Here is an 11821-nt window from a genome sequence, read left to right as displayed (position 1 = left end):
CTTGTGGGTATTCATCCCCACCGTGGTTTTTCCCAGTTGGGTTTCCATGTGAAAAATATGTGTGTCATGTGAAATGCTTTTGTCTTGTGATGCTTTGTTTTATCTATTATGCACATGAAGGTTCTATGTTTTGTGCCTATCTATAAAACATATTGAACTCCCTACTGTGAAGATTTGATAGTTAAAGTCTACTAGTTCATGCATGTGAATATTATGATAATGTGGTATTGAGCTAAGAGAAAAGCTTAGTGAGTGACCGGTTCATGACTGATTGAGCTATACTGGATACTACCGGTTGCACTCTGTTTTACCAGTATCTCTATTTATCAGTCATTGTGAGTGTTTGTTGTCAAACCAGTTTTGGGCATATTTGTATCTGTACTGATTCACCCCCCACCCTCTCAGTACCAGTTTGGTACTAGTGGTTCATCATTGAGTTATCAGTCAATGACATCTTGTATCTTCCTCTTTCCTTTAGAGGTAGAGGGCTCCCCTATTGTAGGCATCAACACACTATAATTAGACTTCTTGTGCAATGTATAATCACCAGGAGGGATTGCTCTAGTGGGGGCAGACCTACTTAGAACCATTCTTGCCTTTTTAGGGTTGTTTTTTACCACAACCTCCCTCTTTTCTTTCAAGTTCTGCATTACATCCTCAAAGCAAAGAATTAAGAACTTTATTTTCTCCTCAAAAGGGTAAAAGCTAGACAATGGGTCATAGCTCGTATCAAACTGATGTACAAAGTCTAAGGCCTTTTTATAAGCCACCCACTTTTCCTTCCTCAGCTCCTTCTCATATAGATCAAACTTATTTCTAATGAGGTCTTCAGGAAACTAAAATTGATGGGGTCTACCTCTGCATATTGCCCTCTTTCTAAACATGCCATTGAAGAAATCTTTAGGATCTACACACCGGGATACTATAATTGATAAATGATAAGGTTTAAGAAAATCCTCAAAACAGTTCCAACCTCTCTTGGTTATTACAAATTGGTGGGCTATAGTAACCATAGGGAAAATAGTCCCTTTACCCTTTCTTATCAGCTCTGCCTCTTGTACACTACCAATTTGTCTAAGGACTTCTGCGATTCCCACTTTGAGAGGGACCTGATAGGGCAGTAGAAATGGAGTGCCTCTGAAACCAAATACTCTGAAAACTGTGGAGACAGGGTACGAGTAAATATCACCCCAATTATGGACAATTTTTATACTTTCTGCAAATTCTCTTGGTCTAATAAATTCCAAAAGAACCTTGGGGATTCTCAGATTTTCTAAACATAGGAGAGTCCTAATCTTTGACGCAAAACATTTATCAAATTTTAAGAAACTAGCATCATCTTTGTCCCATGACAACACTGTACTCCATAATTGCACTAGCATCTCTTCTCCCTCTTTCTCTTTTATAAGATCCATTCCACTTGCAAAATAATCACCACCTTTGAATAAAAATAGATGCATGAGGAGGGAATACCATCCAAAAGGCCTATCAACCTTCCCATTCTTTATTCCTATCAACCCTCCATGGATAGCATCAGTAATAAAAGAAGCATAATCAAAGGTTACTGCAAGAGAAGGATTCAAAATCTGGGCAATCATCAACATATAATGATTGGGCATATTTGCTTCAGCATCCTCTCCTAAAATCTGGCAAAGTGACCAATACACTCCCTTAGCCCTAAGGGTGAACAGATTCAATGAGAAGGGCCCTTCAGTGTTGGGTCCTACAACTGTCAACCGCCTATCTTCACAAAGAATTCCTTAAGAGGCCCATTTCTAAGGTGGTTCCTCTATGCACTGTATACTTGAGCTAATGATTTAAAATTAATAAGCTCTAGAAAATTGGTAAACTCATTAAGCCCAAAAGCACTTCTGAATTCCTCATTACTTATTTCAATGAGGGCTTTCCCATTTATATCCCTAATGCTCCTTGTGACTAGATCATAATTGTGTGCAATCTGAGTCAGGAGATCCATATCCATGAATACTCTTGGAACTACCAACTTTCCCACATCTAACTCCCAGATGCTATTCTGCAGGGCTGGGGAATTTCTCATGCCAAATCCAACTTTGAACAACCCCAACCCAGACAACCCAACTTGTGGGTCTCTCAACCAGTTACCCTTATCATATAACCCTTCTCCAATCTTCAAAGGAGGAGCTCTTGGCACTAGTTCTTTCACTTTCGATGCCTGATTAGTTGACAATGTCAACTGTTTGAGAAAATCATCACAAATGGCCCTTTCCTGGTAATTAACTTTCCCTAAGAACTCTCTCTTAGGTGCCATCTTAAAATATGCAAGCAATTTAGCTACTACCCCCAACTGGTTTTGTGACAAATCAAGACCTCAATTAAAACACACTGGTAAGAAATTTCCAAACAAGAGTGCAAGAAAACCTATTTTTGCTTGAAGGAATCTGCTCTGCAACTGGATAAATTTGCTCTGTATTTGAAGAAAATAGCTCTACAACCGCTCCTTTGCAACAATTCTTTGGAATGATACCTTCACTCAATTGATACGAGATCATATATGGTACTCAAGCTCTTAACTGCGACATTGATACCACATGCTTCAGCCGTCCCTTTAGAATTGAATTCATGAGAGAATTCAAATTTTTCGCTCCAACAGGTCACAACATACCTGCACATTTTTCCCTTTTGCTATTTTGCAGAGCATAACCTTCGGGCAATTTTGTTAAACAAAATCACACCAACTGTCCGATCAAATGAAACTTGATTAGTGTTTACGTTGACTTAACAGCTTTGCCTTAGCACTGGGCCCTACCTCCTTTTCGCCATTTCACAGGATTTTAAACGAGCACTTTACCATTGCGAACTTACACGGGCCATTGGATTATATTTGACTTGCTCAATGCTTAACAACCTAACTGAATTCGGCAGATGTGGGCCCTCTGACTAAACTTCATCCACCTGGCATCTAGTCACTTTCGAACTAACATGTCAACCTTTCATTTGTTGAGAGAAAACATCAGATTCCACCTCATCCTTGCCACCTGTATCTACCAAGTCACTTCTTATCCCACGGCATGACTCACCTCTGGGACCCACCTTTTAATCCTTAAATCTAACTTGCTGACTATTTTGACCTTCTGCCACGTGCCATCATCTTACTCGCCATCTCGACCAACTGGACTGCCTACTTGGAGCACCACGTCATTTCGCTACTTCGTGAAGGCTAACTGTCGAGCATCTTCCTCCTACAAAGCTACACTAACCATCAGATCAAATGAGACTTGCGCATCTATTATGCTCCTTATAACAATTTCTTTTCGCAGACCAAAAAACCTTTTCGCTATTTTGCGGGGCATAACCTTCGAGCATATATCAGCCACGAAACATCGCGAACCATTAGATCAAATTGGACTTGATCACCTTTTAGTTTCTTGGAAAGTCTTTGCTGCAGGGTCCCACCAAACGCTTTCGCCATTTCGCGAAAGATATTTCACTTCCAAGTTCTAGTTGTGAAATAACGCTAGCTATTAGATATTGAATGAGATGGAGCCCTTTTAAACTAGACCAAATGCGCACCATTGAACATGCTTTTCCCTTTCGCCATTTCGTGAGCCTTAAACCACGCACAACTTTGCTTAACAAAATAGCGAAAACTATAGATCTATCTAAGAGCTACGTGCAACTTACTAGGCCCGACAACATTAGGAAGAAAAGACATAAGGCATAGATTTTTATGATTAATTCAACAACTTCCTAGGCAAATTACATGGGGGGACACCTCATATGACCCCAAGACCCATTACTTAAGTGGATAAAGTAACGTAGGAATAGAAACCAGAGGGTTTTTGATCAGACATTGAGCAATTTAAAATTAAAACCCTAAACCCATTAAGACCTAACACAGACTTGAAGCGGTTGATAGTGTGTCTAACTCAAAATTTAAAAAACTTAGCCAATTATGGGAACAGAAAACCCATTTCTTAAACAGTGATAACAACACGCCAAACAATACAAGAGGTATGAAGACATAAAGAAGTTCTGTTTGAACTGTTTAGCCATACTCAGTTGTTCCCTCATTGAATCAACAATCAATTCAGCCCAATCAAGATACTACTTCCCTTCTAAAACTAGCTGCACGTAGCAATAAATCCAGTCATCAAAGCTATAAGTTTCAGCAGACCCTTTGGCCTGGTGCAATAAAAGCATAACATCATGAATGTGCGGCAACATGTGATTCTTATTAGGATTCTTGGGTAATCTGGAACCACCTCTTTAAGGAAACTTCAACTAGAATTTTGCTACGTTGTTACAGTGTCCGGTTCTGTCCGTGTTGAACTCGGTGATTGACTGAGCAGGGGAAAAGTTGGAGAACTGGTAATCAGGTATCTTGAAAACAGAGGAAATTACTTCACGATTTATGGAAAGAAGGGTTTCACCATTGTTTCTCCTAATGGTCTTAGAGACTGGGTCATATCTAGCAATACACTCCCGAATCAATTCTGGGCAGGGAATGGCTGGGGGAAAAGTTGTCGCTTCTATGAGACCACTACTCAAAATCTCCACACCAAAAGATTTGTCAATTCCCTTGAACACCCTCTCTTTTAAAACCTCAAGATTTTCCCCTTTTAGGTTGGTATCTCTAACTATGGGTTTAGTGCATGCAATGATAAAAACATTCCTGAACAAATGCAGTGTGGACTTCATAATTCAAAGCAATAAGCCATAAATTGGTTGCAGCAAACCTTTCTATGAGATAGAAAATGCAATAAAAACTACTAGAGAGAACAAGAAAAGGACTCACCTTCACAGTTGAACAACCAGATGACGACTAGTAGCAAACAAGACTCCTATCCAGGAAAAACAAAACCGCAGCAATGAGGAACAAGATGCAGAGCACTAATAATCCTTCATACCTTATAGTGAGGGCAATGATACGGAACCATTAAATGCAATAATTCCAATTATCAGTCTGAGTGTGTTAAGTTTGTGGATTGGACATTGCACGCATGCATTGAATGCATGGCGGCATTTTTGAAGTAACTGCCAGTTCCTGAAATGATTACTTACTTCGAAAAGCCAAGGATTGACGTCACTTGAGACATGGTTCACCTTCCTCATATTTGGCAATGAATGCACCATCAAATCATTTAACTCACAAGACCCACCAACTTCATACACATATGAACATCCTGAACAGACTTCATTAGAGTTTAAGTAGTTCAAGGTGTACGTCGCGCTCAGGGAAAATCTTTGCTGAGAATATTAATTATGCCAAGCTGCTGACCATTTGTGCTATGTTGAACCTGTTGAACATGTTTGAACCTCTTGAACTTGGTTCAATGAGTTCAACGCCTGGAGAGAGATTATGTAACACATTATCAAACAAGAAACCTTTAAAAGAGTCACTGTAAGACACTTAAAGAAAATGTTAGTATGAAAACCTTCCTGAACACTTAGGAACCTGTGGAACCTAAATGAACCTGTTGAACCCAGTTCAAGATGGTTCAACGTGTTCATAGAGTTCAACCAATTACTAAAACTCGACATTTTTGATTGAAAGACGATTTACAAACGTACTAAGGGCTTGAACCGAGGTGTTACAAGAAGGATAAGGACTCTGAATGGAATTTTTATAGGATGAATTGCTCTTGTCATGAGGAATAAATGACGCAGTAACAATTGGATAGTCGTATCCTTTCTTAACTTCGTGCGAAGTGTTTTTTGGATATCTGCTAGGGTATTTGTTTCTCACAAGACAATTTATTGCAAGTTTTTCTGATTGATTGATTTTCGATTTTTAGTTGTTTTCCAAGAGCTTTTTCGATGTTTTTGGATTATGTGGATCGATATTTGAATGTTTTTGGTTGATTTTTTCAGGACATTTTTCAAATGTTTTTTTTTTTGGTTGATTTTTTTTTCAGGACGTTATATGGATGTTTTTGGGATTTTATGCTTTTTAATGTTTTTGAATTTTGAGTTTTTTATTGTTTTTGAATTTTGAGTTTTTCATTGTTTTTGAATATTTTCAAAGGAGGTTACATGATTGTTTAGAATTTTTTCAGGACTTTATATGATTTTTTGGATTTTTTCAGGACTTTATATGACTTTTAGGATTTTTTCAGAACTTTAAATGATTTTTTGGATTTTTTCAGTACTTTATATGATTTTTTGGATTTTTTCAGTTATGCCCCCAGTGTGCAAACCTGTATGACATGATGATCTGTAGAATGTATGTGGAGACAAATGAATTTTTGACATGACCTATGTGAGTGCAATATGCAGGATGAAGATGGATTTCCTATTCGAACAAGGTTGACTGTGTTTGTTTTTGCATTTGTAATACACCAATTGAAATGGAGGTGCAAAACATTTCATAGATAAGTGGTCAATCGATCCCTAAGGCTCTTTGGAACATTCAACTCAACACACTTAGTGACTAGGATTTGCAAATGGAGACGCGGAAAACTTCCCCATTGGTTCTTGAAACTTTGATCTTCTTTTGCCCATGTGTGTGCAGATGAGTTAATTCCTTCTCTTGTGTTCACTAAAGATCCTTAGCATCCTATATGACTAGCTACATGGATTATTCTAACTTCAAAAGCATCTTGAATAGAGCCTCGCTGCCAGCAAGCCTTGAGAGCTTTGACGAGGTTATAGACTGTAATTTTAAATATTGCTCCATTTCCAGTAGGCGTTCATAGCCCTGAAGGAGTTACTTGTATGTTCCCATACTCAAGCTTTTTATCGCATTTGTATGCGTGATATTTCAATTATATATCATTTTTTTTTTTTTTACTTTACTTGTAAGTAATGAAACCTACTTGGGTATGACAATTATAGCGGCGCTAAAGTAGAATTTTAGATTTTTCACTAGTCATATGATCAACTAGGTGTCTCGAGTGAATTAGATATTTATTGTGTTTGAGATATAGCAATTGATAGATTGTGGATTAACAAGTCTCAAATAGTGAAATCACTACCCAACCATGAGTAAAGCATTGTCACAGGGTAATGTTGAAAATGAATGACCTTAGGACCTCAAAGACTTCATATTCAAATATCTAAGAAAGGAGATGACCGTTTCTTCTCTTAAATGCAAACGAATGATAAACTTGGATAGTTGCCTTGTTTTATTGATGCTGCTATATGTAATTGCCAAAAATTTTGAGAATGCAATGCATTTAAAAAAAGAAACTATATGTAATGTAATGTTTTAAATGATATGATATGAAATGTAGAAAGTAAAACGTAAACTACAAAACCCTTAGGTATAATATCACTTAAGGTGCATGTTGTTCATAGGGTCAGACAGTGGATCTCCCTCCATGGTAGCCAAATTATATGCTCCATTGCCTATAACCCTTGTTATAATGAAAGGACCTAGCCAGTTAGGTTCGAATTTCCATGGCCTTTCTCGATCTGCTAGGTTCCTTTGATTCTCTTTAAGTACTAGATCTCCTACTTGAAAAGTTCATGGGCAAACCCATTTATTATAACTTCGTCTCAGTCTATTTTGATATCCTTGTAGGTGGTTGAACGCTGTTTGTCTTTTTTCATCAAGGGTTTTGAGTTCTTGTAACCTTACTACCCTATAGTCTTCCTCCGATATGATGTTCTGAAAGGAGACTCTTAGAGACAGTATTTCTATTTCAATGGGGAGTATCACTTCTGTCCCATAGACCAAGGAATATGATGTTGCTCCTGTAGGTGTGCATACTCTTGTTCTGTAAGCCCAAAGAGCAGGATTTAACTGGAGATGCTAGTCATGTCCTATGTCAATGACTACTTTCTTAATAATTTTCAATATTGTTTTATTTGTAGCCTCTACTTGTCCATTACTTTGTGGATAATATGGTGTGGCAAATCTTTTGTTGTATGTGAAATTTGTCACACAACTCTTTCACTTATTGGTTTTTAAATGGACATCCATTATCTATAACAAAGCACAATGGAACTTCATATCTACATATAATGTAGTTGAGCATGAATTTTGATATCTTCTTTCCAATGGTGTATGTAAGAGGAATTGCCTCAACCCATTTGGTAAAGTACTTAGTGGTTGTCAAGATGAACTTGTGCCCATTGGAAGAAGTAGGGTTGATTTTACCCACTAGATCTAATCCCCATTATGAAACTGGCCATGGTGATGTAATGGGTTGAAGATCTTGTGCTAGTGCATGAATGAGGTCTCCATGCATTTAGCATTGTTTACACTTCTGTACATACTTGTAAGCATCTTTTTCCATAGTTGACTAGTAATAACCTATTCTCAACAATTTCTTTAACAATGGCGAACCGCTTTGGTGAGCCCCACAGATTCCATCATGGACTTCTTTTAAAGCTAGGTGTGCTTCACTCTCATCTAGATATCAGAGAAGAGTTCCATCAAAACCCTTTCTATACAAAGCCTCAACTATAATGGTGTATCTAGATACCTAACGAATAAAGGTCTTCTTTTGATTTCTGGATAGATCTGGTGACATGTATTGAGTATGTAAATATGTATATATTTCATTGTACCAAGGTGATTCTGGACCCACAATTGCACATACATATTCTGATAGGGGAGTCTCATATGCATGTAGCATCAACTGTTCTATGATGAACTCAAATTGAGTTTCATTAGCAGGCATATTGAGAAGAGATCCTATGGTTACCATTGCATCAGCTACCTTGTTTTGTATCCTTGGGATCTATTCAAAGGTAATTTTGTTGAAGTGCTTCTTGTAATATTCAACCAACTTCTTATAAGGCATGAGTTTGCCATCCTTCATGTTGTAATCATCATTGACCTGGTTTACAATCAACTGTCAATCACCATAGACTTGTAACTCTTGTATTTTCCATTGTACAGCTATATGAAGACCTATGAGGAGAGCTTCATATTCAGCTATATTGTTCGTGGATTGGAAATTGATCCTAAATGACTTAGGTATAACATCCCCTTGAGGGGTGATGAAAAGAATCCCTGCTCTAGATCCATAACTTGTATAGGACCCATCAAAATATAATTTCCACATTACAGAGGCAGTTAATGTAAACACGGATTCAATTGGAAAGTCTATCAGCAATGGGTGATTGTCTTGTAAAGGAGCCTCTGCTAGCTGATCTGCTATAATTTGTCCTTTGATGGATTTTCTATCTATGTATTCTATATTAAACTTGCTCAGGATCATAACCCACTTAGCCAATCGCCTGGTCAATATTGATCTACTCAATAGGTACTTGAGTGGGTCAAAGTGTGCAATAAGTTGTACCTTATGAATCAGCATGTAAAGTCTGAGCTTTTGGGATGCAAAGATTACTGCTAAGCATGCTCACTCTATAGGGGTATAATTAAGCTCATAGCTGATTAGAGTCCTACTTATATAATAAATGGCTCTTTCTTTTCCATTTTTGTCATGTTGTGCCAATAGAGCTCCTAGAGTTGAGTCTGTTGCTGATATGTATAATAATAGAGGTTTTCCTTGAGTAGGAGACATTAACACTAGTGTGTTCAAAAGATAATCTTTCAAAGCTTGGAAAGCTTCCTAGCATTGTTTTTTCCATTTAAAAGTAACTCCTTTCTTGAGTAAATGTTGGAATGGGTGACACTTATTTGCCAGCTGTGCTATGAATCTCCTTATGGATTGCAGTCTTCCTTGTAATCCTTTGAGTTGTTTAAGTGTTGACGGAGGTTGCATATCAATGATTGCCTTGACCTTGGTAGGATCTATTTCAATTCCTTTGTTTGACACTATAAACCCTAACAGTTTACCTATTGTTACGCCAAACACACACTTCTTCGGGCTTAATCTGACATTATACTGTTCCAACCAATCAAATATCTGTGTAAGAACTGCAAGGTGACTTTCTCTTGTTTGTGATTTAGCCAATATGTCATCCACGTAATTTTCCATCATATTGTGGATCATGTCATGAAATAATGTTGTCATGGCTCTTTGGTATGTTGCTCCGACATTTTTGAGACCAAATGGCATCACATTCCAGCACTATGTTCCCCATGGGTATGTAAAATCCATTTTATGTTGATCTTCTGGTGCAATTTTAATCTGGTTGTATCCTAAAAAACCATCCATTAAGGATAGCATCTCATTTCTAGCTGTTAGGTCAACTATCATATCGATATTTGGTAGTGGGAAGTCATCCTTAGGACAAGCTTTATTTAGATCCTGAAAAATCCGTGCAAATTCTTATGCCTCCTATGGGCTTAGTCATAGGTACCAATTTGGATATCCATTCTGCATAGTCAATAGGTCTAATAAAACCTACATCCAACAAATTTTGTAGTTCTATTTTAACCAGTAATGCGATACTTGGATGCATTTTTCTCAATTTTTGCTTGTAAGGTTTAACTCCCGGTATCAAAGGTAAGTGATGCAACACTAATTCAGAGTCTAAGCCTGGCATGTCTGAATAGGACCAAGGAAATTTGATAGGTCATTGCTTGAAAAAATGAATGAATCTATCTTTTTCTTCTTTGCTTAGTGATTTTTCTAGATGGATGTTATGTACAACCTCCCCTTCTGCTATGTTTACTTCTTCTGTTTCCTCTGTAAGTAATGCTGAACTTTCTCTCTCCCTAGGAAGAATACCCAAGTCACTCTTGCCATTATGGGTAGTTTGATCCTTATATTTTTTTGCAGAAGAACTCTCTTCTCCAAAGTATGTTGTTCTATTTAGGTCTACAACAAACCTTGCTTTATGATCACCTTGTGGAAATCCCTCTCCGACTCCTAGAAATTCTAAAATTGCTTCATCATTTTCAAACCAATCCAACATTGGTTTTACTTCTTGCCCCCAATCAATCAGGTGTGAATGCACTAGGGGTAAATCATTATTCCCTTGTTTAGTAGACTCTGATAACATGAAGACTTGATTGTTTGAATGACTTTGTGTATTTTCATCCTGTATACGCTTTATTTGATACCTTGATATTACACTTTCTGGTGGGCTAGAATCATGGAGTGATAAGAATTCATAGTCATGAGAGTTTGTCTCACTTTCAATATATGTTTCATCATATGAGCTATCATCACTTATTTCTTCTTGTTCCTGCCTCTAATTCTATTGTAGATTGACTGGTCTTCTTTGGACATTAGTTACCCTTCTTAAGCTTGGTATAAGTGTTTGCAATCTTTCTTCATCTGTTTCGTTAGGTTGAGATTGAGTAGTTTCTTATGGGAGAAGTAGTGACAATAACCACATATGGGATTCAGGTGGTGGTGGTAAACCTACATCTATTGTCACATTAGCCTGTATTGTTGTGTCAACAACTGCATCATTTTGTAACTCAGTGGTAGGTTCTTGCAGGGGTTGTCTCATGTCTTCTCCATCTGATTCTGCACTAGGTAATGTAGGTACCTGATTACTTGTTTGAGGTGAAGATGACAGTGCCTGTGTGGAAAAATCCCTTTGTGGTATGTAGTTTGATGGTTTCCTTGGTTGATTTAATATATCAAGGGTACGCTGTCTTTCTTCTGTGATATGTTGTACATGCTTATATCCCATCCTTGATTCCCTGGATTATCATTAGGAATAATAGGTTCTAGCCTTCCTTGTTTCTATAACCCTAAGCCTATGGTACCATCATATCCATGTCTTTGGAGTATTTTGAATCCATTTCCATACTTATATGTGTGTATTATGGGTATTGTCATATGATCTTCTTCTCTATATATCCAATGGTTAACATCTTCGTTCAAGGATTCTTCTTGTAAGTCACCCCATCTAATGAAAGAGCATGAGTCTGTGTATCTGACAATTTCTTTTCCTTGTCCTATTTTTGCACTGTAGTGTGAGGTTTCCCAAAGGACCTAGGAGAAAGAGACAATTATCTCATACTTAA

This window comes from Cryptomeria japonica, chromosome 2 (genome assembly GCF_030272615.1).
Source record: "Cryptomeria japonica chromosome 2, Sugi_1.0, whole genome shotgun sequence".
Lineage (NCBI taxonomy): Eukaryota > Viridiplantae > Streptophyta > Pinopsida > Cupressales > Cupressaceae > Cryptomeria > Cryptomeria japonica.
The sequence above is the reverse complement of the archived record's forward strand: the minus strand, read 5'-3'. Positions refer to the sequence as shown.